Below are 22,493 nucleotides of genomic sequence, written 5' to 3'. Positions count from 1 at the left end.
AAAGATAAGTGCCTGGGAAAGCGGCCACAAAGCTCTAGATGGGAGGGGGGAAAGGGGCGGAGGGAAAAAAGCGGCTGGGGTTTGAAAAAGAGGAAAAAAAAATAGAAAAACAAAAAGATTATACATTTTTTAAAAAATGCTGGATGGTGTTTGTGAGTTATGCAGCACAAAACCCCCCGAAACAGAGCGCCTTACCCCAGAACACATCTGTTCAAAGGATCATTTTTATGTCCCAAGCCAAACAGAAATCTACCCTGAAATACAGTGAAGCCCTCGGAAATGAATCCACGATAAAGAAATAAACTTCTTAAAAAATAAACTTCCCGTGTGCTGAAAGGTAAAATACAATTGAAGATCAGGCTAATAAAAGAACCAGCGTGTTCAATGAACTCATTTTCTGTGCACGGAGCGAAAGTATGTTGCAGAAAATATCCGCGTCTTCTGAAAGCCGTCCTATTAAAGGATTTGTTGAAATAATGAAGCGGTGGTGATATTTGAATGGCGCTGGATTTCTATGGTGCCTTTCAGCTGAGATTTTCAAAGAACATTTCAGATGCTGATCTCTCACATGGAGCTAGCGCCTCCTCGGATGAGTGGTGGTGACTTCGGCTCACCATGCCTCAGTTTCCCCAGCTGTGAGAAAAAGGCTTCTTAAAGCAGCTTCGAGATGCTACTAAGGGAATGTCCCAAAGCTGTGATATGCCTCACGGGCAGTGACTTTCCTGAGAGTTAGGTGCTTTAAAATTTCTTTCCAAATCTGATTTTCAGACAAGCCAAGCCAACTTAAAGCCTAGGTCTTCATGACTTGATTAAAGCCACATAATGAACCACAGCAGAGCCATAAGCAGTATCCAGCAATCCCAGTTTTAGTTCTATAAATGCCCCCCAGTACTCTGCTACCACTTACAGATAATAGCTACGTTGGGGTTTTTCACTGGCTTGAGTCTGTAACGTCGGCGTTAACTCCCAGTGTGCTTCACAAACATTAAGGCCACTCCAGAAAACTCTGCCGGCCTATCGATGCTTTGATGCGTTTTCTTTGATGTCATTAGCAATATTGCATCCTCAAGCGAGCTGAAAACCCTGCAGCTCTGCATGGCCAGAAATGTATTTTGCGCCTGCGATGACATTCTTACGTCACCTGGCATTTTGCAAACCAAAGGCAAAACCAATGGCATCTTTGGCTGCATCTTAACCGATAGTATGTGTATAAAGCTATTTTTAGTTTAGATGCCTGGCTTGTTAAAGCTTTGCAATATATGCTGCCTAAAATACAATATAAGGAAGAGCACCCACCAACTGCAGAGGCTTCCTCAGCCTGACGAAGGGTTTTTAACCCCAAAAGCTTGCTAAGAAAATTTTTGTCCAACCATTTAAGTTGGTCTAATAAAAGACCTCAGATTCACCCAAAGTACCTGGTAGATGTACCTGTGTCCTTCAACCGACACGGCTGCAGCCTACACCCCATATGAGAACCCCATCACTTTGTGCACGGCTCTGCGTTTCAGGTCCTATCCAAGGTGGTCAGGATTGGGGGTGCTGTGATTCCACTAAAATATATTATATTTCTACCACTTTCCAAGGCGATGCCCGCACAAGCTGGTGAGCTCCGGAAGCAGGATTTGGGACCAAAGTGCTTCGCATATATTCAGCTGCTCTTCAAAACCCACTGTGAGGGAGGCCGGTGCTATTTGCCCCATTTTACCAATGGTGAAACTGAGGCACGGGCTCTATGAACCTTACGTAAGTTTACTCAGCAACAAAGTGGAGCAAGGAACAGCTATACATGTCCGTGTTTCAGCCCCATGGTCTAGCTATTAGACTGCCTCTCTTTGCATATACTACTGCTTCTTAATTAGGTGGGAAGAGACTTTTTTGTGATATTTAACAGGGGAAAAAAACATATTTTTTTCCACTAATCAAGAAATTATTCAGAAGCCAGGGTTTCCCATTTATTTTTCCCCCCTAAATAAATGGCGTAATAATTGCATTTGCCTGGAGACTAAAACTGAACCGTAAAACAACTACGTAAATCTCTCTTTTTTTTTTTAAATGATAAACGCCTTCTATAGAGAAGGAGCTCGTTCCAGCAATGTCATCCCACCCTGTTCTCACAAACAATGTTTAAAACAACACGCGCACAAGTGGAAAACTACAGTGCTCTCTCCCCTGCCTTTTCTCCCCACCAGATCTGGCACAGCAAGAGTCTGATGCTCCAAACTACAAAGCCTTTGAAACCCCTTTTCAGTGGAGACAACGATCCTCCTCTTTTGCAAACACTGCTGTCCTTTTCTTCACTGCACCTTTGCAAAGTTGTTTTCATTAACTCCTTATCAAGTTACCTGGGTTTGATTCAATGCTCAAAATGTATTTAAAAAAAAAAAAAAAAGCGGGGGTAGGTTTTCAGGAAATAGCAAGTTCTTTTTCACCGAGATAGAAATCATTTGGCAAGCAACAGTGAAATACTTCTAGTTTCCAGTAGGAGGGGAGGGGGGAAAGAAAGCAAAGGGAAGATGCTAATGAACCACAAAAAGAAAAGGTGGGGGGAGGAAGTTTTAAAATAAAAATCAACCCTTGCTTTTGGAAATTCCTCTGTCTTGAGGCAGACTTTTAAAGCAATGCCATGGTTTGTCCCTAAGACGTTCAGTAAGATCTTGGCTATGCTTTTATGAAATTAAGTGATTAAAATAGGTGACTTGAAAGTCCCAAACATAAAAGCTGGCATCTAGAGAGACCCTTTTAGCCAAAAGTCCCAGGCACCAGTTTAGCAAAATATTTAAGCACATGCTTAAGTTTGACTGCAGCAGAACTTAAGCATTAAGCAGGTCTGTATGTCCTGGCTGAACAGGGGGGGACGTAAGCACCTGCGTAGCTTTATGTGTTTGGTCCTTAATGACTAAACTGAAGCAGAGGCTTAAGGCGGCCCAAGAGCCGTTGCCCATTTCTGGATCAGAGCTAGAAAGCCTTCAAGCCTGATCACGTGCAAAGAGCTGCGTGTTGGGTTTATCGCTGCATCAGTCCAGCTTACAACTGGAGCACGACAAGCTCATCGTCCCTTGTTCCTGCACGGACTGAAGAAGGCTGCCTTTACGGTACAGAGAAGGGACCTCGTTACGGCTTATTGCTATTGGCCCAACTCCCAGCGATGGGCCATCGCTCCCAGTGATCAGGGACCGTGTCGTTTGCTCCGGCCGAACGGGAACTGACCCCCACATGGGACATATCTGTATTGAACGCCCCTTTGCAAAGTGAAACGGCAAAGTCCCGTTCTTTTCTTCCGTGTTTTCAGGACACTGGTATTCAGTTGTTTTTTTCTTTTTTCTTTTTTTTTTTTCTTTTTTGCCCAGAAGCAGGACTGCATTCTAATTAGTCTGCATTTAGAGGCTGCATAATGGTAATGTGATCCCTACTCCAGCCTTTATCATCTGTTTCCCATCTTCAAAGAAGCACAATCCTCTTAACTCTTAGTGCACAGGAGTGGTTCTGGGGCCCTGCCGCTTCACGGACGGCAGAATCAATCAGGCTCGCACCGTGCTGCGTCCAGGGCACCGCCAGTGGCCTACAGGCCGGTAGCTCTGAGCTAGGTTGTCATGTATCCCTGTGACTGAGCTCAGACACTAACACTAACAGTCCCTGTAGGTGTGTCTACACGTGCGTTTACTGCGCAGCAACTTACTGCATGTTACGCAGTTGTTAGACCAGTGTCGACACGTGTTGTAACACTGTGTGTGCACCAACTTGGGAATAAAGTTACTCCACACAAACTGAGTTACTGTGCAGTGAGGCATCTACATGTGCCTTACTGTGCAGTAACTACTCAGGAGTAAATTTGCTACCTTCATCATGCATCAAATTTATTCCTGAGTCACATTACTACTGTGCAGTAATTTTCAGTTCCTACACAGTAGCGGTGCACATGTAAACGTGCCTGTTGTGTGTCTGTGCTCACGGCTCCCCTAGCTCTGCAACCAGAGTGCACCGACTGACTTACAGTGTCCATTTGGTTGAACGTTTGCTCGACAACGGACCAACAGTGGTTTGTTTTTGGCTGGCAATGGTATAGGGAGGAACAGTGTTGAGACAATCTTCTGTCAGTGGTTTGATTTAATACCTGGTGGCATGCAGCCCAGACCATTACACCCGCTACGTGAATGAGGGGGGGGTCTCAGGGCAGAACTGAATGCCTTGTCTAGATGGGCAGGGCTTGCAAGAGTGCTAGGTATTGCCGGCCCACCGAGCACAGGTGGGCTAAAGAGGAGCACTAAATAGTCCACCCTAATGTGTAGCAGAACTAAGGTACCTTAATAAACCCTGGGCCTATCTATCACCCTCCTGCAATGACTGCCTTTGCTTATGTGCTCTCCTGTTTATCTAGCCAGTCCCTTTGAGCCGAGCACAAATTGTAAGTTCCTAAATAACATTTTTCCCCCCTCTGGCCTATTTGAAATCTGTTGGGTTTTTTGATTTCCATCGCCCACTCCTCGTGCTGGAATGTCCCGGGGACTGTTTCTCCGAGTGCGGCAGGAGGACTCATCCTGAGCTGTTCCTCTTGCTTTGGCCTCCAAAGGGGAAGAGGAGGAGGGACCTCCTTTGAAGTTATCCCTGAGATTCATTTCCAAGCCCTTCCTGTCCCCTCCCAAGGAGAGGTTTCCACAAGCTGACCTGACCTCCACTCCTTCCTACCCCAGTGTCAGATGCGGAGAAGATCAAGTGACCTTCCAAGACAGCCAAGTCAGGGGGTAAATCTCTCCCAGTTGTATCTGGAGGGCTGCAATGCAGTTCTTAGACCAGAGCCACTTCATTTATGTTAGTATAACTGCTCTTCATTTCCGCCAGCATAAATAATAAGAGTATCGAACACCTAGCAAATGTCTTTTTCCCTGCTGAATCTTCCTACCCAGACCCCGACAGCTGATATACTCCATCCATGACCATTTTAAATAAATGCCCTGCCCGAGATCCTTCTTAGACGCTGAACGTGTGAGTGAAGCCGGAAAAAAATCTCCCTGACACATGCAGTAAATGCCGTCTGATGGAAAAGCTCTTCTGGATCCGAAGGTACAGGGCCGAGCAGACGCCACATTTCATCCCTACAAATTACCTTTCTCTCCAATGGGCTTATTAGGATCTCTTTCAGCACGAACTTCAAGGCGTTTCATCAGGAGTGGATGCTTATGGTAGCAAGATGAACTCCAAACAAAACTAGCGGCTTATTTGTTGGAGCGCTCGAGTCTCGATGCTGGGTCTGTTGCCTTGCTTTGATAATGGAAGGATGCCAGCTGGAATGGAGTTTATTATTATTTCCCCCCGCCACTTTCTTTCTGTTTCTTTTTTTACCAGAACGCGCTGCTTTGTAGCCGTCCTTCTGTGGAAGTGGTTCGGCCTTTTACAACAACAAAACACAACAACAAAAAAAATCCCTAGGTGTGAGAAGATTAAAGATTTTTTTAGATCTGGACATTTTCAAATCAGAACCACATGTCTCCAATAAATGGTGCTGGCTGAGAGCCACCCCTGCTCCAGTCCTAAGGGCTGCTATGTTCAAAGGATGCATGGTGAGCATGATGAGAGCGAGAGCTTCCCCAGTTTCTCCTGTCACTCGGACGCTATATTGCCAATATAATTCTGCAGGGCGCTTCGATTGCAAGCACTGCCATATCCTCCGTGCTGGAGCCCGTCCAGCCTGCTCATGTCTTCACTAGCCCTGGGATTTTCCTTGCCTTCTCTGTTCTTCATCCCCCAAACTCAAATGCACGCCCTCTCCCACTCCAGTGAAGACAGCCAGTACATGTTTCTCTCTATCACCTACTGCCCAAACCGGCTCCAACTGGAGCCTGTAGAAAAACATGAAGCATTTTCTGCCGTCTGAGGCTGTTGCATTCATCCGAGCACAATGCATTTCATCCTCCAATGTCTCCGTGCCCTCGTGAAAAAAGTCTGCTGGTGCATGCTTGCATTGCATAGCGGTTCTCAAATTGCGGGGTGTGAATATGCACAGGACTGGACACCAGGGAGGATAGCATCCCACCCAAATGCATGACCTGCATAGTCTCAGGATCCAAGCAGGAACGATGACTGCATGCCCACTCTCCCCCACCCCCTGAGCAACTGAATACCCTAGCTCCTACCACCCAGATCCATCACAGCTCCTTTCCATATTCTCCCAGTGCATAACCCACCTAACACATCCATGGGAGTTTGGCCCCTGACTCTGAAGCATCCGCAGTAGACCATGAGCTAGGAGACGGGATGTGGACATAGAGATGGGCTGTGATTTCTGCTCCATCCTGATGATCCAGATACAGCTATGCAGCATGGACTGACAAAGAAAAAGCAGAGGCAGCATTTGCTATGGAGAGGAATTGATTGCAGTGCATTGCTTTCACCAAATTGAAAACTGATTGCTTTCAGGAAGTGGAAGACTTTCTTCTTCCTTTGTACACACAGGTATAAGTCCAGTCTCCCCCTCCCACTTTTTTGGCAGCTGAGTGGTACCTACACATCTAACTGCAGATGCAGAAGTGGCAATGTAGAGTTAACTGATGCGGATTTAGGTCTTACTCCCCTCTGTGTGATGACATCAGCACGCTCAGAAGGGATCTGCTGTGATCCCGTTGCGTGCAACCTGGTGGGATCAGAGTCCACCTGGGAAGTGGAATTGCCAAGTGTCCTCACCACCAGGCAATGGATCGGGCAGGGCAGAAAGTACCCTCTGCCCCTCCTGCCAATGCCAGCCAAGAAGAGAAAATAAAGCGGTCCTGGCTCTGCCTGGAAAAGAAGGTATCCCTGGGTCCTGACACCGTCTGTTCCTTCAGTGACTATTTAATGCAAAAACGACATCAGGACTGGATCAAGGATTGATTAAAAGCCATTTCTGGCACACCCTACCCCATGCACACAACTGACTGATTCCCCTGAACTCATGGCCACAATCGATGAGATCCTAGCAGAAGCTGGGATCTAGGCAGGCTAAACATGGATAACAGGAATTAAGGGAGAAAATGTCTCAGTAGCCCTAAAAAGAATATAAAAGTCATTGTGCTTCATAGATTTTACTTCTTACATGCTTCTTATTAATCTGGGTTAGGGAAAAAAATTTTCTGCAGGGAAAAAAATCGCTACAAGCATCCGACAGAGACAAAAGAGCGGATTAGATAGGCCGCTGATCTGATTGATTCAGGTGATCTCTGTGGGTATATCCACACCACAGTCATTACTGCTGTCGGTCCATTAAGGCACATGTGCACTCGTGTTAAATTAGGGTCAGCTGGCTGTCTAAGCATGGAGTCCAATGCAAATCTATTTAAAGCTAGCTTGGGAGCATATACAATACACTGCTGTTCTTGAGTCACAGTAACATGTCCCAAAGAAGATACCAAGTGATTTATTGGCTTTTCCTCTCCCTGATTTTTCATGCTTTTTTCGCTGGGGTCAAGCTATCAGCAAAAGACTCACCAAAAATATGGGGTTTTCAGGGCCCACTTGGTAGGGAGAAAAATACCCCCAAAAAACCGCTGCATTGCAACAATGTTTAGAATCTGTTTTATGTCCAATAACATTCTCCATCCTGCATAAATTTATAGGGTTTTTAACTCTTCCCTTTTTATAGGGGGGGTTTCTGAAATCTATTTTATTAGGGGAAAAAAGATTTGAGCGTATTAGGCAAAATGCCAGTCGCCATGGTAACCTTGGATTTTTCCATCTTCAATACAAGTTCAAGTGAAAAAAACCCTTCATATAAAATCTAAATGAAAGAGTACATTATAAGTCCATTTTGAAATGTTTGCCTGGAAGTGAAACTTTGGACTGCATCCTTTTTCCGCGCCTCCCCTGCAGAACTTTCTGGTTCGATGCAGAACACATTTTTAAAGTGCTTTCATATTGCATTTGGCTTCACTAAGCAGGGTAAATGGCTTGGTGGCTGAAACAAGGCATCAGGCTATATAGTCTTGTGGCACTTCTGCCACTGAACTACTGTCTCACCTTGGGTGCATCACTTATGCTCTGCAGATCTTACTGGTTTTAACTTGCCGGTACAAAGGTAATAACAACCATTACGTATCACACTGCAGCATTGCAAGGATGAACTACGAGGTGCTCTGAGACCCTTTGATTTATAAAGGGAAGCTAATCCTTCCTCCTCCAGCTAAATCTCTTATTGAAAGGCTGACGATCTCTCTGGTCCAGAGACTGGCAGGACTCATCAGTTTTGTCTCTGGATAATTGATGATCTGGAAGGCTGCAAACTAAACAGGACGCCTGCTTGATTTAGCAACGGATGCAATGCCGTTGTCGCAGGGATGCCTCGTACCTAGTAGATCAATTCTGCTTCGTGTCACCTTACAGGTCTCTCTTTTCTCCCGGGCAAGGAGGAGACAGTCCCACAGCTGCCTTTCCTTTCTACACGCCGCATCACAATTGGCTGGGCAGCCAGGATCATTTCAAGGATTTCCTGCTCGGTCGCTCACCCCTGCGCTATGCGGCTAAGCCAGCTTGCTGGGTTCAAGCCATCTCAGACCTCCAGCCTGTCTGCCTGTGCAATGCGTGCCGTGACACGGGATTAGGATCATGTTCGGTCCTGTGAGGCAGCTTCCTCCCGGGAAGGCACAGAGGCTGCCTATGACCTCTCAGCTCCAAAGCGCAATTGCACCTGAGCTCGGCGCTGCAGATTCAGACCCATATGGACACGTTTTTAGGCACACTTCTGGGCAGAAGCCTTGCCTGGGAAGCACCGTACCCAGCTCCGGGCCACAAGACACAATGAGCCCAAACACTTACGGCTAAAGGTGCCAATGGGCCCTTCTGCTTTGGGCATGCACAAATCCTGCCTGCATCTCCAAAATGGCAGGTGCAGTCGCTAACCTGCAGCTTTGCCCGTGAGACCACTTGAAGGGCCCGTGCATCACAGGTCAATACTGCCCCACGTTTTGGGGACCTTACGGGGTGGTGAGAGGATGCAGCAGCTCTGTGCTATAAGGAGGGATGATTCCTTCTGGACTCCCCGGGACTTACGACCCTGCGGGAATGGGGCACGTTCTGGCCCTTTTTTGCTTTTCAAGGCACTAAATTTCATCCTTGCGAATGTATGTGGAAAGTATTTCCCAGCTCTGGCATGAGGATGAAAGGGGAACCCTGCGCCTGTTGCATCTGATTTCCCGTCGACCCTGTTCTGGTTAAAGGCACAACCTGCTGCCTCTTTCATAGTGTACATTGCAAGGGGGGGAGGCTGAACCTGGCATGGGGGCTCTTTAATTTTTTGAATTTTTTTTTTTTGATACATCCTTCCTTCCGCCCCTCGCAATCAATTAGTGGGCAAAGACTTCCGAAAAGCTCTTTCCTCCCTAACCTTTCACAGGCTGTTGCGATAATGACTCTGGAGAGCTTGACCTGGGCCTTTGCGTTGGGTTCGTTACCCTCCCAGGGCAGCGTAAGGCGACCTTCCTCACTTCCTCCTCTTCCTTTCCTACCCCTGCAGCTCCGATAGTCTCAGGAAAGAGGAGGGGGGGGAAGGGATAATGTTCCGAAATTGGCTCGACCCCACCAGATAATGTTTCCCCTTTGCTGTCATTTCTGCAGTCAGAGCTAAGAGGAGGGCTGCAGAGATAACACACGTCCGTTCTTTTTGCCCTTTAAAAAATACAAATTATGCAGACCTGGAGTCAAGAGCAGAAGGGGGTGGGGAGAATCGGAGTATTTTCTGTTTTTAATTTACATTTTCTTTCTCTCTCCCTATCAAGGCAAACTCTCTTCGAAACCCAACCTCCATACTGCTGAAGCCCTTATCATAACTTCGAATTGTGGGGATTGCTTATTTGATGTGTCCTAAATTAATCTCCTTTCCACTTCTCAACCTTTTTTCACACACACACCCATGTGCATGCACAATCAGGGGAGATGCCCTTGCAGCTTTTGCTTGGCACCTGCTCCTACTTGCCCAGCCAGTTTGTGTAGGTCTGGGACAGACATTGCACAAACCGGTTTGACCCGAATCAGTTAAGTCTGATACGGCATTCAGCCAGGTTTATCTCAAACCAGTTTCAGCCATTTTTCAAACTGGTTTATGCGCACTGAACATCTGTTCTGTTACAGGTTTAAACCTGTTTCTGATCACTTAAACTGGTTTGCGTGTAATGTCTGTCCCCAGCCTTAGGGACGGTTGTAGCATTTCTAAGGGACGTTGCACTCTGCAGTGCTCCTGCTTCATGGGGCAGATTGCACTCACCTCTGTGGCTGTGCATGAGTGTGAGGGAGGGGAAGGACTTGCTAATGCATTTCCTAGAGGCAGGGATAGCATGGGTAGAGTTATGCAAAACTTTCCACTCTGTCCAGCTGCTATGCCCTGATCCTAACCAATGCCCTGGCTATTCCTGTCTTGCTAATGTATCTCTGTCGTGGCCTGCAGTGCCCTCAGCTATTCTTGTCTTAAGACTCTGGCTTTCAATTCTGCCAAAGCCCTAAGCATTGCCATGTGAAGCCCATCCTCCCCCAGCTCTGCAGTCCCTCCTGCACAGAGCTGGTCACTGCCACAGCCCTGGTTGTTCAGTGACACGGAGCAGGGTCCCCTAAGAAGAGCCCTCGACACTCATTTTTTGCTTGTGGTCTCCTCTGGATAGACCGGTGGCCTTCCCCTTTCCCTCACCGTGGTACCAAAGCCTTACTATTTAACTGCACACACACGCAGCTCTAGGACCACATCTGCATTTTATGTATGGATCTGGTGGTGAGAAAGGCAAATGAGCCTATAAATAGTGGGGACAACCCTGGTGTGACACTCTGCAAAACTCAGTATTCCCTGCAATTGAACTAAATCTTCTTTTTTTTGTTTTTAATTATAGGACTGGGGTTCAACCCCTTCTTTTTTCCTGCCACGGTGTTTCAGGGCTAAACTCATCAACTTCTTTGCAGAATTCCCCGATGTTGCCCTCCTTATAAGTGGTGAGTTTGGTTAGGATTTAGTACCAACCTCAAAACCAGGACACAGGCTCACATGAAGCCAGTCGAAAGATTCCTGATGATCACGCATTTATTTGGTAAGCATTTGGGGGCAAGTCAGCATCTTTCTTACTTCCCTCTGTTTGTACAGGGCCTAGCGCAGCAGGGGCTTGGGTCTCCCAGATGTTGCTGGGGATTATAAAACAAGGGATTTCTCATCTTTCACTGTGATTATGTTCCCACACTTTTGAACCTGTCTGAAGCATGGACTGTACCGTACGAGAGCTAGGCAGGGCAAGCAGGATACCAGCAGCTCTGGACCCCTGCCTCCCTGCTCCATGCACTCACACACACCTACAAACACACACACCTCCGCCCAGGGCACCAAAACTGCTACAAATACCCCTGGATCGATATATCGTTATTTAAGCAGATTCTCTCCCACACTGTCTTCAAGAGGCTTTCATGTTTCACAGCTCAAGAAAAGCAACTACAACCCATTCAGTGGAGCAGACACGGTCCTTCAGGCGGGCAGCATAAATGCACACATTAAACTGCATATGAGAGAGGGAGAGAAAAGGTGGTGCCATCATACGTATATGTTTCTTTCCTGTATGGTTTTATCTATAAATTGGCTTCATTTAAAAACGTCTGGATCCCATTTCATTTGGCCTGACCATAATGTGGAGCCTGGATCCCTTCCAAATGAGGTACCTCCTTGCTGATTAGTTTTTAAGATGAACGGGATAAGAGTGTGAGATTCTACAGTTGGGGTAGGCAAGGCCAGAGCTTTGGGTTGCGTAAATTGGGTTAGCCTCATTGCTAGCAAGGGATCCCTACACCCTCCAAGGATCCAGCCCACACTGCGTATGTTTGAGTTCAGTGAGCATTATGTGCACATATGCATAGCTGTATACACGTATGCACATATACTCATGTACATCTACATACACATCTATACTTATGCACAGCAATATACACATATGTGCATATACACAAGTACGTCTACATGTACATCTGCATACAAATATACTCATGTACATCTACATACACATCTATACATATGCACAGTGATATACACATATGTGCATATACACAAGTACATCTACATGTACATCTGCATACAAATATGCATAGCTACATACACGTATGCACATATACTCATGTACATCTACATACACATCTACATAGCTACATACACATAGCTATATACACATATGCACATATACACATGTGCATCTACATGTATATCTACATACACATACATGTACACATATGCACAGCTATATACACATATGCGCATATACACAAGTACATCTACATATACATCTACATACACATATACACAGGTATATACACATAGCTATATATTCACATATGCATAGCTCTTGACATGCATAGCTACATATAGTTTATGGTCCCAAGCCTACGGTGATCCTTATGCAGCCAGACTTTTGCATCTATATGGCATCCTATTGAGGACCAATAGACCACCATGTACCACACTGAATCAGGCGTCAATCTTTGTCTCCACTTCTGTGTGTTTAGGGAGTGTGTGTGCGCACAATGGTGTGTACACAGTCATGTCTATTTGTGACTCTGGTCAGAAGAGGCCCAGATATGATTCAGGCACTTGCTTTCTTATTTTGCACCCCGGTATTTCTCGCTTCCTTTCTGTTTTGAGAAACCTCCATGACTTCCATCCTTATCACCCATTCCCCTGTAGACACTGTTTTGCTTTCAGCTTTTGTAACAGTGAATTAAGTAGATGTAAGGGCCTTAAAAACAGTAGCAGTTCAAAGCTCACCTGACAAAAGCCAAGATGGCCAACTCCATAGAGATTCTGCTTTGCGGAAATTTTTTGGGAAGCTCCTAAAATTTCCAAAAGGACAAGTGTTTTTGGTTTGGGGGGTTTTGGTTCTGTTGTTTTTTGGGGGAGGTGGCTCAGAAAAAGCTCCTAACTCTGTGGCTTTTGTCAGCTGGCTTCACTGTCATTTCTCACCATCCATCATCGTGATTGTAGAGGCCATTGCACAGCATCTACAGAACCAAGGGGCCAACATTTTCAGAGACAGCCATTCATACATCCACTCGAGGGTATCATTCTGCCCAGACAGAGATAAGAGTTATTCGTGTGATTAAATGGCAGCGTGGAACAGAAAGTCCTTCGCTAACTAGTCTTTTATAGCCTTTTGCTTTCCACTCCCTTCTTTCCTTTGCCAGGGGACCATGAAATCTCATCTCCGACCACTAGAAGAAGAAGAATAGAAAGTAGAGAGACAGAGGACACAATTCCCAATGCCTCCTCCCCCCCATCCTCCCTCCCTTCCCAAAATCTAATAAAGATGATTAAATTACATGTCTTTTCCTCCCATTGAAATCACCGCACACTGCTCAAATACTGGAGCTCAGGAAATAAGGCACGACAACTTCCCTCGTGAAACTTTAGAAGGCAGAGCAGGGGTCTGGGGCTACAGGCCTGCAAGACTGGCCTGCTCTAATTAAGAAATCACCCTGCTGAGCAGAACCTAATCTAAATAAAATAGAAAAAGGAACTTAGCTGAAAACTTGGCTTCCCCGCCACCCCCCTCCCTCCTGCAGCCCACCGCGCCCCCAGACGGATCCCATCCAAGTCGCAAAGAGTTTTTCTCCTCTGGTGTTTTTTGGAGGGTGAGGTAGGCTTACAGAGAGCTCTGTGTGTGCTTGGGGTGGCCAACATCCAAAGGAAAAATATACCAGCCATGTACAGCAGAAGCATGCTACTTTTTTCCTGGTCGTTTTTTAAATGATACTTAGCCTGATGTCTGTGAACCAAACCCTTGGCGATCACCTTGTTGGTAGAGCTGGTCAATGCTGGCTTTGGATGGAAAATCAGTGTTTTTGAGTAACTCCATGGGGAGGGGCCGCAAAAATTCTGATTTTTTTTTTTTTTTAAGTCACCAAGAAATGTTTGCAAGCCAGGAAGACTGTGATTTTTTACAGTGAAAACCAAAGCATGTTGGCTGAAATCTGAAATACTATGATTCAACTCTCTTGCCATGGTTGTCTCCTGTTCCCATTCACCTCTATGGGTCTTATATCCGAGCTGGATTAAATCTTCTGTGATGCATCGTGTCCAAAGGCCCCATCCCCATGAGAGAAAATGGTGGTACATCACCAGAGAAGCACTCATATGAGCAAACTCAGTCTACAAAAGCAAATGAATGCATAAGGCACCTGTTTGAGGCCAGTTACACCTTTTGTGCGGTAATAAAGCAATATTCCAGCTAGAAATATTTCAGACATCAGATGAACTATGTAGGTTTCTGATTTTTTTTCCAGCGAAGAATCTTATTTTCCATGGGGGGGAAAAAAAAAAGGCTGACTATATGAGCCTAATTATTGCAAATTGTCTGTGTTAAGATGAATGATCCGATGCTTTCAAACCTGACTAGTGATTGATGCTGCCCAACATGAGACACTGGAAAGAGGCCTCCACCATTCAGGTGCTGGGACCACCTCTGAAATCAGAGTCTTTTAGAGGGTCTCACAATAGAGACCCCAAATCACTAGTCACTTTTGAGCCTCTTAACCAAAAAAAAGAGGGGGATGGAGAAAAGTGGTGGGTGATGCACATGCACCCAGTTTGTACTTACTTGAAGAGAAAGGGGTCAAGATGCCTTGGCTGTTATTGTGTTGAACCCTTTGAAGGACTCTAATGAGGACCCAGAAATAGTGACTGCATACAATCTTTAGCAGGCAGATACTCTGTTAACAGTGACTATTAACATCCTTAGCAAAGGACCTGTGCTCACTGGCCTGTTTGCAAGTATAAAGTTCATCAAAGACCCTGTTCCCACAATGTGTTTCATTGCAGGCAGCCACCATGAAGTCCAGTTGCTCCAGTGAGCCCTATATAGGTATCTGTGTTTGCAAGACTGTGTCCTAAAGCAGGTTAATAATATCCTATTAATTTAACCACAAGAAAAGCCCTATTGGCTTCAATGCTTCCATTTATATTATATTATGACGCAGTTCCATTTATTTCATTAGACCTGAACGTGCATAAATACAGCCGGGGAATGACGGGCCGGGTTGCAGTACTGCAGAAAAAAACCTGGGGGCTGTCCTGGATTGTAAGATGAATATGAGTCGACAGCGTGCTCTTGTCACAAGACCAGCCATTAGCATGGGCCTGGGAAGCATGACTTATGAGGAAAGGCTGAAAGACTAGGGTTATTTAGTTTGCAGAAGAGAAGACTGAAAGGGGGTTGGATAAATACTTGAGAGGATGGAGACGGGCTTTTCTCCCTAGCTGTAGGGACAGAACCAGGAGCAATGGCCTCAAACTGCAGCAAAGGAAACTGAGGCTGGAGATTAGGAGGAACTTTCTGACTATAAGCATGGTCCAGCATTGAACACAGATACTGGACTCTCCAGCCCTGGACATTTTCAGGAGCAGGATGGACAGACACTGGGCTGGGATGGTTTAGTCAGGGATGATCCTGCCTTCCCCTAACCCTGAACTTTTGCACCAGTCTAGATATGGGCCTCACTCTCTTTCCATGTGTGTGCATGAAAGGTCTTGGTTTGGTCTTGCTGTAGCATGGAAGCATTGTTAAATCTCTGACTGTTTTGTAGGCCTAGAAAACTCTTTCCTTTCCATTTCTAGTCACAGGAACAGGACATAAGTTCAATGCATCGGTAGCATTTTCAATGCAATGTACCCCTCACCGGGTCTACCTTAGGTTGTTGGCACCAGATTTAGACCAGTCTACATGCACCAAATGTCTGTACATGTATGGGTTTAGACTGATCTCATTCACTTCGACTGGTCTAAGTGCAATGTCTGTACATGATCACAGCGAGCACCTGCAGTTTCAAAGGAACCATCATAATTTCAGAAACTGGCATTCAGAGCCTTGGTCTCTCCCCTGATTAATATATAATCTGGTTCATAGTAAGGACAGCAACAATTTTGGAATATGTAAAAAAAAAAAAGGGAAGGGGGGAATTGATGCTGCACGATTGCAGAGGAGAGAGGACCTGGATGGTATCTCTAGCAGCCTTGTTTCTGGTTCAGTATCCATCAGGCTTATAAGAGACTCCTATAACACTGCCTTTGTCTCCATTTAATAGGATCAGTGGCAGTGGGAAATCTAGTATTATTCTTTGCATAACCTGAGACGACGAACAAATCAGTAAAGCAGTACTCAGCCCACCGTGGTCTCTACTCCTGTACACACACACCCCCTTTGCTCAGCTAAATACCCTTGCTGCCTTGCACTTACCTCCAAGATCCCTAAACACCAATGCAACCCACCCCCAGACTTATTGCCATTTCAATTTCTCCTTGAACAGTAAAACCATTTCACTGTGACTTGGCCGAGGCATTAACACTCTGGTTTCAGTTTCTTTTATGATAGCCTAGGGCTACGGCCAATTATGTCCCACTAGCCACCCAGCCCACTCAGTAGCAACTCCCTGAACCATCTTACAGTGCAGCCCAAACACATCACTCTCCTGTTCTCTGATAAAAATAAAAATAAACACACTATAGGAAAAGATTATTGGAATTATTTGCCAACAGAAAATGGCTACGAGCCAGGCTCTGTTCTCCAATCCAGCCCTACACACACGCCGGCATTGCACACACACCGCTCAAACGGCCTCGCAGTTTCTTAAAGTGAAATACCCATGGTTTTTGTGCATTAAAAGAACAGCGAGAAAGCAGCTGTTTAAGCCCATCATGGCCATTTTTAAGATGAAGAGGAATGGCGATGAGGGGCATGGGTCTGGATCCGGTTGGTGTGATTGCAGTCTGTAAAAGCGGATAGATAGATAGATAGATAGATAGATAGATAGATAGATAGATAGATAGATAGATAGATACCCTGTGAACTTCTATCTGAGAGGATAAAATCCACCCAGGATGGTGAGGTTGTCAGAGACCCGACAGCGACAGATAGACAAACGACTGCTAAGTCTGTATTCATATGGCTTTTTCTGCCTGTAGATGCTGAGCTTGTATCCACCCACCATCAGTTAAAAAGCAGGCATAATGCATTAGACGCAGCTAGCATCAGCATTATCTGCTGGCATCTGCATGGCATTTTACTGTTGTTCATCGTGCATGTAATGCCATGAGCAATGGCAGCGGGTTACAGTTCACCACTGGTGCCACGCAGAGAACATGTTCCTACCTTGAAGAGCTCATGGTCAAGGTGTATTTTAAGTGCAAGATGACAAATGATTCCTTGGCTTGGCTGTGCATGCAGTATTCAATCAGATATGGTCTACAAGACAGGGAAAGACAACATGTATATGCCTTTTTTTTAATTTAGCTGCTTGGAAAAGTTCCCCCCCAAACAAGTTTTTCAGCAGCAAACTGAGGGAAACTTCTGGCTGTCCTTTGTTCAGGTCTGTCATTTTATAGTATCTGATGCTCTTTTTTTTTCCCCTGTTGGGTGTCCACTGTGTTTCTACAAGGGCTTGTTTAAGTACAACTTGTATCATGTATCCTTTTACATACCCTTTCTCTTTGCAAGGGCTCCAAAATCTTCTGCAAGCAAATGATAATGCACGAAGCAACATCACAGAATCGGCAGTATCTTTGTTTGGCAAGTGGGGAAACTGAGTCAGGGAGACGAGAAGGAGGACCCAATACACTCTGCTTTCTTAGGGGGCACGGTAATTGCTTCATTTGGCACATGCCAGCAACATCATTTATAGTAGTAATGACTGCACTTCAAAGACTGAAGAAAAGGGACAAAGAAAAGCTTAGGAGTAATAAAATTAATGTAGTGAAAGAAAAGCAAAAATTCCTCGCGGGATGGACTGCTATGGAGCTTTGTTGCAACTTGAAAACGCACATAGCTCAAAACAAATACACACACACAATGTGCACACCTCTAGCTCTAAAAAGATAGACATCGAGATGAACAGCCTAAGTACTAGCAGAGATAAATAGTTAAATACACAGTGCATGGAGACTGTTGTGCATATTGTGCGTACACACACACCCAGGGGTGTGTTATTCACCCAGATAGCAGTTTGCTCCTTTTTCTTTTTCTTTTTTTGTGACGGTTATTCAAGATGCTGGGAAACGAGTCAAAACTTTCTGAGAAAACGGAGAGAGTAGAGGGAGCACCGAAGAAACAAAAACCTCAGGTAACAGCCCAAAGTAGCATGCCGTGCTTCGGCATCTGCTCATCCTCTTTCAGGCACGGCCTATTTTGACTCGGTTCACAGGAGCCGAGTTCACGGGCAGTTTGCAGCCAAGCGTGCTGGCCACGGATGTGCCCAACGGAGGTGGATCCTGGGTAAATCGCTGCTAAGAGCTCCTGTTACAAATGACGACCCTTACCTTTCAGCTCCTTAGTCCACAACCGATGCCCATTTCACTGATCCCAAGGCGGGTTGGGGAACGGGTGCGGGCGATAGGAAGAGCCCTTTGCATCAGAGGATCCATCTAGAAGACCAAAACCACAAGACAGTTAGGTATGATGATGATGATGATGATGATGATGTTAAGATGGATCCACTCCAAATTCTCATGGTGCATTTTCATCCTCTTCAGTCCATCATAGCGTCGTACCTGAAAGTCATACACAGGCAGCAGCAACTTCATCTCTCCGAGACAACAGGATGGACCGTTTTCTCATCCTGTCCGCAACCGATTCATTGGAAGTCATCTCAACGCAGCTAACAAACCCAGCACCTGCATCACGTTCGCTCGAGAGAGCATTGCAGCTAGGGCCACGGGCAGCAGTTACACCTGTCCCCGTGGGCAGCTGCTTGCTTAGCTCGCAGAGACCACGTGGCTTGTGTCATTTAGCTCAAGGACCGGTTCTCAAGATCCGAGGCCCCAATAATGAGCCAGCTTTATTTCCTTTATTGCTGGACTTGCCCATGATTTGTCCTCTGCTCTGGAAAAGTGCAAGGCAGAAGCACCCACAGAGACAAGGCGGGGGGGAGAGCGGACCCCAGGCCTCCTCGCTGCTGCAAGCAGGAGTGATGAACGGAGAGCAGGTTGCTGGCGGCAGCAAGGAAATGAGGCTGGAGCATGCAACAATCTGATCTTTTATAGTGCTTTGTTTATTAGCGGTGTGCCCCTATTTCATAAGGCTGTGTTAGCTAGAGAGCGCACGCAGGCACGATGAAGATGATGACTATTAGCAGGAGGCCAAGGACACCTTTTCTTAAGCCTCATTCATAGCAGCAGGCATGGTAAAACAGCCCAGCAATTGTTCTCTCAAATGTCACCTTTCTGTGTAGGCCACTGTGCCGACAAACCCTGCTGTTGGGAGGGGGGACGACGCGCGCGCAGGGGCAGGCGGGGATGGGGGAGCTTTTGATTTGCACCATTAAAAAAAAAATTTTTTTTTTAAATAAACCGTGCTACCCACCAAATATCTCCTCGGAAAGTCAGCCATCTGGAGACGGTTCTCGTCGTTCTCTCCCCACCCCGTCTCCCCCCCTTTTCTTGTCTTCTCGCCCTTCCCTTCTTCACGCAGCTTGAACAATTTGGCTCTGTTCTGACTACATTCCTGCAGCCCATTCTTCAGGTTGCCTGCGCAGGGTTCACCCGTGGTGGATGGGGTGGGGGCGAGGGGCACGACAAGGTCTTCATTCAGGCAGGGGAGGGCAGGAAAGTGAATCCAATGTACTTGGGGATTGTTGTGCCATCAACTTAATACCTGGGCAGGAGAAACAAAGAACCTTTTAGAGAACCTGCTCCTGGGCTGCGCCGCTTCCCCCACCCCGAAGGCACTCGAGAGATAACAGGGCTGCAAGCGAAGGAGCAAACATCATTATCCCAGCCATTTCTGCAAGTATTATATATGATGATAGAGAACCAGGAGATTCAGAGTATTCCTGGTATTATTAACATCCAGTGGCATGATGGGACGAGTGGGGTTGGGTTTTTTTCCTTTTCAAGACTCTTCTACCAGATTACTTCTGCTGAGTGAGGGGGAAGCTCATCTCTGGGCTGGGATTACACGGCTCAAGGCTGCGCCAGTTCAGCCAGAGCAAGAATATAGTCACTCCTTGGATGAATATAATCATTCCTTGGATTAATATAATCATTCCTTGGATGAATATAGTCTTTCCTTGGATTAATATAATCATTCCTTGGATGAATGTAATCATTCCTTGGATGAGTATAGTCACTCCTTGGATGAATATAGTCACTCCTTGGATGAATAGTTACTCCTTGGATGAATATAGTCATTCCTTGGATGAATAGTCACTCCTTGGACGAATATAGTTACTCCTTGGATGAATATAGTCATTCCTTGGATGAATATAGTCACTCCTTGGATGAATACAGTTACTCCTTGGATGAATATAATCATTCCTTGGATGAATATAGTCATTCCTTGGATGAACAGTCACTCCTTGGATGAATATAGTTACTCCTTGGATGAATATAGTCATTCCTTGGATGAATATAGTCATTCCTTGGGAGAGCATGGATAGAGGGTCATCAGCATCTTTAGTGGCTAGGGTAATGCAAAACAAAGATAATGCCTATTCTGTGATGTTGCTTCATGAATAATCAGTTGCTTGCACAAGATTTTGGAGCCCTTGCATCGTGTATCACTTTTACGGACCCTTTCTCTCTGCAAGTCATAGTTAAAGAGGGCATTGTACTTTGACAAGGTAGCAGGGGAGGGGGACCGGTGATAGGAACAATTTGGGCAATGAGTTGGACCGCAGAGGTTGAACATCATTGTTTTCTGACGGTTGGTGTATTATAGGGCACGATTTAACAGGGAAGTGTTCAGGCCGGTTCTTAGCATGCAACCATCTTTCCTTCCCATGCACACAGTGAACACTCACCATTTAAACCCCCTCATTTGTTGGTGTACCCATCAGGGGAGGACTGAATGGGCTGTGGACATTGTGCCCATCAACCGAGGCAAAGGTGACCCCTTTGCAATAATCGTTTAGCATGCTGGTAGGGAGGCAGGGTCTGAGGTCTCAAAGGCCTGCTCATTTGGTGTTGCATCCTGCTGGTTACGGGCCACGTTCATGGGCACAGCTTCCAGATGGTTTGTCAGCATGTCCTTGGTCCCAGGAGGTGCCCTTGACATGGGTATGGACGGAGGGTGGAGACGAGAATACAAGCAAGAATGGGAGGGCGTGCAAGAATTGGATTTAAAAAACAAAACAGATTGCTAATGGTAACAGCAATTACCACTGGGAGCAATACCGGGTAGGCCAGGTACGATCAAGCCTGGTGCTCCCAGGTGCAAACAGTGATACAGCACAGGATGGGATAGGTCACTAGTCTGATCCAGCCAAGCAAGTACACGCCAGAGGTTGATTCAAAACCACTGAAGTCACTGGGAATTTTTCCATTGATTCCAGTGGGTTTGGGCATCACGTCCCAGGGAGGCTCCAATTAGCTTTGCCTGCAGCATACGACCGTGTCTCAAGTCTCCAGCATGTTCAGAGATTGGAAGGCCAAGCCGGCGACGTGCCATGCCAGCTCTCAGGCTCTTAAGCACGATGAGTGAAAAGCACAGTTAACTCCTCTGTTGGATTGGGGGGGGGTTTTGCCTCCGGTGTCATGTCAGTCTGCAGCAAGCCAAGCCAGGGCAGGATGCTTTTTGGAACAAAGCTGAACAGGTGTGAGAGATTAACTTCAGGGACTAGCCTTTTGTTCAAGGGAAACAACATCAGGCTCCCAGCTAATGAAGTCCAGCATTGAGCTGTTCATCTGGTATTACAGGACACAAACAGAATTCCTTTCTCTTAATCAGCCCAATTGACTCGCAGACAAATGCAACCGAAGCCAGCGGCATAGCTACGTTCCTCTTCTATACTTAGCTGCCAGCCCCTTCCTTCATCAGCTCTTTAAAATGAAGAGATCCCAACAAATCCCATGCCATCTCGGGAGAGAGATGCACCCGGGCTTTCTATTCTCTTCAATATCCGAGCGCTCCTTTTGCCCCTGGTTCACATCATCCTTCCCGTGCGTTGCCAAAAGTGTTTCCCACAGGACAGAGCCGTATTTGCCGGGTCTGTGTTGAACAGGACACCATCAGCTCTTCAGGAAATGTCCTGGTTTCATAGTTTCATACTTAGTAGGGTTGGAAGGGACCTGAGCAGATTGAGTCTGACCCCCCTGCCATGGCAGGAAAGAGCACTGGGGTCAAACGACCCCGACAAGGTGATTGTCCAGCCTTGTCTTAAAGACTCCCAGGGTAGGAGCCAGCACCACTTCTCTTGGAAGTTGGTTCCAGATCCTAGCCAGGGGTAGCAGTGGCCATCGTCTTCCTGGACTTCCGGAAGGCCTTCGACATTGTCTCTCACCCGTTCTCATTAAGAAACTGGGGGCTGTGGTGTCGACACCCACACAGTCAGAAGTGTTGCCAACTGGCTGGAGGGCCGCACCCAGAGAGCGGTGGTGGACGGGTCATGTTCGACCTGGAGGGATGTGGGCAGCGGGGTCCCCCAGGGCTCGGTCCTCGGGCCTGCACTGTTCAACATCTTCATCAGCGACTTGGACGAGGGGGTGAAAAACACCCTGTTCAAATTCACAGACAACACTAAGATGTGGGCACGCCAGA

The 22,493-nt window shown here is 46.4% G+C and overlaps 1 long non-coding RNA gene across 1 annotated transcript in view; it reads right to left on the bottom strand.

Moving 5' to 3' along the window:
• LOC109296663 overlaps nucleotides 1-19,141 on the bottom strand; it is an 83,416-nt gene extending 64,275 nt beyond the window's left edge. Inside the window, exon 1 of the long non-coding RNA XR_002097018.1 lies at nucleotides 18,278-19,141. This is a non-coding gene — a long non-coding RNA (uncharacterized LOC109296663). The remainder of the gene's footprint in view (nucleotides 1-18,277) is intronic.
• Nucleotides 19,142-22,493: the final 3,352 nt, after the last annotated feature.

The sequence above is a fragment of the Gavialis gangeticus genome, unplaced genomic scaffold (assembly GCF_001723915.1).
Source record: "Gavialis gangeticus isolate Ggan-Ray unplaced genomic scaffold, GavGan_comp1, whole genome shotgun sequence".
Classification (NCBI taxonomy): domain Eukaryota; kingdom Metazoa; phylum Chordata; order Crocodylia; family Gavialidae; genus Gavialis; species Gavialis gangeticus.
The sequence above is the reverse complement of the archived record's forward strand: the minus strand, read 5'-3'. Positions and strand labels throughout refer to the sequence as shown.